Here is a 6,000-nt window from a genome sequence, read left to right as displayed (position 1 = left end):
TGAAAATCCATGGTAAACCATAAACCAGCTCCAACTGCCAGAGCACAGGGAAACACTTGCATAAGTGACCTGTAAAACACAACCACATCAGTTTATAACTGCTGCTCTGTTGGCTTCCCAGGGGAAAAGGGGAAGTCATGGAGAAGACTGAGCTCTCTGAGGATGGGTGCTGTGTTTGGAGTCATGTGCTGAGCTACAATGAAAGGTCTGTTGTTTGAGCAGAGACATAATAAAATCCCTGGAGACAAATTTTGAAGGGTCATTTGCACTGAAAAGCCAACAAAAGGCCAAGTAGGAGTAGGTTCGGGTGCCTGCTTTCCTTCTCCCTCCGACAGATACTCAATTTATCCATTGAAAATTGTTTGATCTGTAATTTTCTGTCCTGATACCAACTCCCACCTGAGCATCAAGCTCTGATCCAGTGCAGAACAAACTGTAACAGCATTATAAGCCTTGTTGTGCAACATGCATGGCACCAAATCCTGGCATCTACTGGCAAGGAAAACGCTCCCAAATGACACACGAACATCAGCCAGCAACCCCTGAGTGTCCTGGGGAGGGAAGAGGTGGCACAGCCAGCCCCCAAACACAAACAATTTATTTCATATTTAGCAATATCATGGCATGCACAGGAAGGACCAGTGTCCTTCCTACTCGAATACACTGAGAACAAAAATAAAAGCCTTCACACTTCCAACCTGCTCCTCTTTGCACCAGATTTCTATGTTTCCAGGTTTATTTAATGTCCTAGAATTGTGCACACAGGTCCATAAAGCTGCCCTGGAGAAGAAAGGGCTGTCTGCTCCATTGCTGCAGTCAGACTGCTCAGGGCTGGTTTTCCTCTCTGTGTATCCCAGCCTGAGCAGTCTGACTGCAGCAATGGAGCAGACAGCCCTTTCTTCTCCAGGGCAGCTTTATGGACCTGTGTGCACAATTAGGAAATAAATAAAGGAAAAATAGAAATCTGGTGCAAAGAGGAGCAGGTTGGAAGTGTGAAGGCTTTTATTTTTGTCTCAGTGCTATTCGAGTAACAGGAGACACTGGTCTTCCCTGTGTTGCCCATTTATAGTTGATGTAAGGGAACAAAAAGAGTTTGTGGGAAGGTCTGTACATTTTAAACTTTGAAATTTCAGCTCTTCCTTCCCCTGGAAGACTCCACGGGTCAGTGCTGATTTGAGTGAAGCCATCTGTCTATTTATATTACTCAATATGTTGTCCATTCCCTCATTCTCAGTTCTCCTCATACTTTGGGAAAAGGCATGGCAAATTCAGAGATCTGGGAGAAAACAAGCAGCAAGCTGCCAGTTTGTTTCACCCTGATGAGCAAAGAGAACTGGAAATCCTGGGGCACCATGCTCTGTGAAAGACAGATGTGGGGAAGCCCTCAGGAAAAGGCAGAATGTGAAGCAGAGCAAATTAATGGGTTTATCCCTACTCAGAGGTGTATGGATGCATCCTTGCCCATGGAAAGGGGCAAATAAATACTAAATAAAGGGGAATAATAAATAATAAAGGGGTCAATCAATACTAAATAGCTTAGGAAGCCTGCTGCTTGCACAAGCTCAGCTGTGCCATCTTTGCCTAGCATTCCTAAATCTGAAACCCCTCTTGCCCATTTCTAATGCTCATCCATGAGCAAAGCCAAAGCTCCAGAGCATTTCTGCAGAGAAGCCTTGCGGGCAGAGGTCCTTGAGCAAATGATGAGCTGGAGATTCCTGGGCCACAGAACCAAGATGCAGTTGTGTTGGAAGCCATCCAAACACCGAGGTCACCTGGTACTCATTCGTAAAGGAGAGAAGCTGTTTGAAAGGAAAAATGTTGGAAGACTGATTGGAAGAGGCAGCAGGACTTCATTCCTGTGTCTGTGTGAAGGGGCCAGCTCTCCTCCCCAGGGAATGCTGCACAGTCACTTGCAATCACAAAGAGGAGGTGGGAAAAGCCACCCCCGATCGCAGCAGCGTGTGCGAGCGAGTCTGGACAGGGAGCAGTCATTCCCAAAGCCCTGTCTCCCATCTTCCAGCACCCACGTAAACGTCCCTATATCACGTGTCTTCCGTGAGGCCCTCATGTATCAAATTCCTATCGGTGCCATTAATTGTCAGCTCTTTGCTTTTACAGATTTGTTTTACGTCCAGAAATGAATCCCAGCTCTTCCGTGCCCCTCGGGATGTGGCGGTGGTAAATGCTGATACAATCAGGCTGGGAGCACATGCAGTGAGGCATCCCAGTGTCTATCCAAGCAAAACTTTTCCATGTGAGCGCTGCGAGTTCACAGCTATTGCTAGCAGCTTGCCACGGACAGACTTTGTGTATCCTCTTGCAATATAATCTTCCCCAGAATGGTTTTGAAAGACCGTGAACTTGATCCTGCCAAAAATAGTCTGTGCAGCCAAAAAAAATCAACACAAGATCTTCAGTGTTTGAGCTGGCCTGTGAATTGCATTTTTCACCTTTTTCCAATTCTTGACATCCATGAAACCTTCATTTGGCTTCTAATACCCCCAATTATCCTTGCAGCCTGCATTTTAATTGCAACATCAGAGCCCAGCAAGCAATTGGCTTCATGGGCAAGGGGGGCCCAACCAGGCCTGCAGCCCCGTGAGCGGCCATGCACAGGCTGGCAGCTGCAGCCCAAGAATGTGTTTATTTGTGTTTGGTTTATGTGGTTTTGGTGACCTTTTGTTAAAATCAGCCAGTGGCTTCCAGGAGGCAAAGTTACATACTCACTGAAAAGAAATGCAGGGAAATAACCCCACACGGGCCCTTCTGCTGAACGTCACATTTGTGCTGAATATCGTGTCCTTATGCCCAAGGCAGGGGTGGCTGAGGTTAAGGTTAAAGTCATGCTTGATGGTGGCTGCATGAATATTGTCTCTTTGATCCTCATCAAGAAGGACAGGCCAGAAATCAGTTTGGGGAAAGTGGGGCGCAGTGGAAAATGAAAAATAGACCCCCATTTTGGGGTTCCTGTGGGTCCTACCACCATTACAGGCTGTTACAGCTGAGGAGTGTCTGTGTTTTTCTGTCTCTTTGTCTGACTCTTTGACAAACTCATGGATAAAAAGAACTGTTTGTCTCCTGCCTGGTGCCTACACCATGTTTTTGACCTCGTGGCTCATCCAACCTCTAGAGCAGCAGCAATTTCTGCTGTTCCTTCACGATCATTATGAGTGAAGGAGGGATTCCTCCAAGTGATAAATCCATGCCAACACTCAGCTGGCTTTGTCAGTGCGTTCTCACATAAGCTGCCTGCTAATGCCACCAGAAAAGGGATTAAAATTTTGCTTGGTCTCTGGCTGGTGAGCCTCAGTCTTGGTTTTGATCACATCAGATACCACACGTTGTCTGTCTGTCCGCGAGTCCCTAAGTGAGGTGCATCAGAAACCACAGGGAGTCTGGGATTTAGGCTACATCTGCAGGGCAAATAAACACAGATGCCCAGGCGCCGGCTTTCCAGGCTGAGGAAATGGCCTGTGGAGAAGCTGTGGTGTGGAGGGCTCTCTCAGCAACCAGCACTCTGCAGCCTGGGCCACATCCCCCAGCTACAGGCCTGCATATCATTTCCAGCTCCATCCCAGTTCGGTATTTTATTTTTTTTACACCTCACACTGTTTAAGTAAGTGATGGATATTGTGGGGAGGAGTGTGAGCAATTTCTCCTTTTTCCCCTCAGTGAGTAGAAGAACAGAACTTCCTACACACTTTCCACTCTTATGATTATGAGCTGAAAGACTCAGTGATTAAACCCCGATGCAGCCAATTAGCCTGCAGTGTCCTCCTGTCACGGTGTCCCACAGGAGAAAATTCCTCCCGGCAGGTCAGGAGAGAGTGTAGAATTTAAAGACATTAAGGGATTTAATGGTCATAAGTGAATATTGTGATGCTTCTGCTGAAAATCTCAACCAAGCAGGCAGCTCTCAGCGATGGATTTGCTCAGAGCGAAGCTTTCACTGCTCTGGGGATTCCAGAGGAGCTGGAGAGCAGCCAGGTGTGACAGCAGGTAGGAAGGTGACACTGCAGGTGGCTCTTCAGCCCGGACGAGTGAGGAACGAGGTGTGTTTAGGTCAGCAGCCAGATCAGAAAAACAAAATCTTCTTCCTAAGCCAATTGGAACAAAGGTTTTGTGTTTCAGGGGAAAGGTGGACACCTTGAAAAAGGGTTTTGCACCAAACTGCCACAGAAATCCTTACTTTTGAAATACTGCACAGCAGAGGATTTTGGGAAAAGGTCAGGAATGTTTGTATAGGAGATTCAAAGCCTCAAACTGGAATTTAATGTTGTTTGCATCGTTGGACTTGATTATTATTGCATTCTTTTAAAATATATCAGCTGTCAAGCAGCCCTGCTGCTAGCATTCCATACTGTAACAGAACAGGAGATGTGTTTACAGTTTGGATTTTACTTCAGGATCATTACAGGCAGCAATGGCTTGGCTGGAGCTGAAATCCCCATCCTCTGCGGGCCAAAGGCCCTTTGTTACAGTGAAATGAAATGCTGCTGCTTATTAGCTCTGAAAGGACCATAAGATTAAAAAGCAGATTGCAACATTAAATATAACATCAGTATGGTTTATATATTTATAAACAGTACATTTTAAAAAACCTTAATTTTTTGTTTTAAAAAAATTACCAAAAAAGGAAATGATCTTAAACTAAAACACTAGTATTCCAGCAATATTTGCAATTGGGAAAGCCTCTGAGCAGTGTGTTGGGGTTTGGATAGTGGGGGAGCTATAGAAGTGGCTTCTTTGAGAAGCTGCCAGAAGCTTCCCCTGTGTCTGATGGAGCTGATGCCGGCTGGCTCCAAAACAGACTTCTCATTATTCTACCAATCTGGTTATAAATTCCATACATTTCCTCAAACTTTCCTCTTGTTTTGCCCATGACAATAATTGCTGAGTGGTCTCTTCCTGTATTTAATCTCAATTTAGGAGCATTATATTTTCTCTCCCCTCTCCAGCTGATGGAGCAGCTTTGGTGGGCACCAGGTGTCCCACAGTCTGTCACTTTGGGATTATCATTTCTGGGGGATATTTTGGCAGAGCACTTCCAGTTTTGGCCATGACCCCCTGGCCCATCCTGGATGGATGTCTGTCTGGAAGGGTTTGGAGATGGAGGCAACCACAGCTTAGCAGAAGCGGGGGGATGTGCAGGGTCTCGGGTGAGCATGAGGTGATTCAGTGGGTGACCTCCACGGTGGGGTCAGATGCCATAAAGGACCTGGCCAAGGCTTTGGAGATGCAGGTCAATCGTGGCTGGACATGAGCCCAGGTGTGCCCATGTGGGCAAGAGGCCAATGGGTCCAGCAGGACCAGGGCGGTGACTGGGCACTGTGAGATCCTTCAAGTGTTGTGTCCCGTTCTGGTCCTCACAAGGAGGATATTGAGGGGTTGGAGCATGTGCAGAGGATGAAACGGAGATGGGGAAGGGGCTGGAGCACCAGGAGCGGCTGAGGGAGCTGGAAAGGGGCTCAGCCTGGAGAAAAGGAGGCTCAGGGAACCTTGTGGCTGTGCACAACTCCTGACAGGTGTCAGGGACCCCCTCAGCCAGGGGGGTCAGGCTCTGCTCCCAAGGAACAGGGACAGGATGAAGGAATGGCCTCAGGCTGGGCCAGGGCAGGTTCAGGTTGGACATCATGGAGAGGGCGGCCAGGCATTAAAAGCGGCTGCCCAAGGAGGTTTGGAGTCTCCATAGCTGGAGGTGTCCACGGAAGGCCTGGACGGGGCACTCAGTGCTCTGGGCTGGCTGACAAGGTGGGGACCGGTCGCAGGTTGGACCCAAGGATCTTCGAAGTCTTCTCCGATGCAGTCACTCTGAGAGCGGCACCCGCCGGGAGCGGGGATGCCGTCCCTCCTCCTCTTCCTCCCGCCGCCGGGCGGGATGCGGGAAGAGGCGGGAATGGCCGTGAGGGGATCCCGCCCCTGCCGCCCGCGCCGAGGGGCCGCCCGCGGCGGCGGGAGCGGCGCGTGCGCGGGGCGGGGCCTGGGGCGGCCGCGCCGTGC

This window comes from Lonchura striata, chromosome 10, assembly GCF_046129695.1.
Source record: "Lonchura striata isolate bLonStr1 chromosome 10, bLonStr1.mat, whole genome shotgun sequence".
Classification (NCBI taxonomy): Eukaryota; Metazoa; Chordata; class Aves; order Passeriformes; family Estrildidae; genus Lonchura; species Lonchura striata.
Note: the sequence above shows the minus strand (reverse complement) of the source record.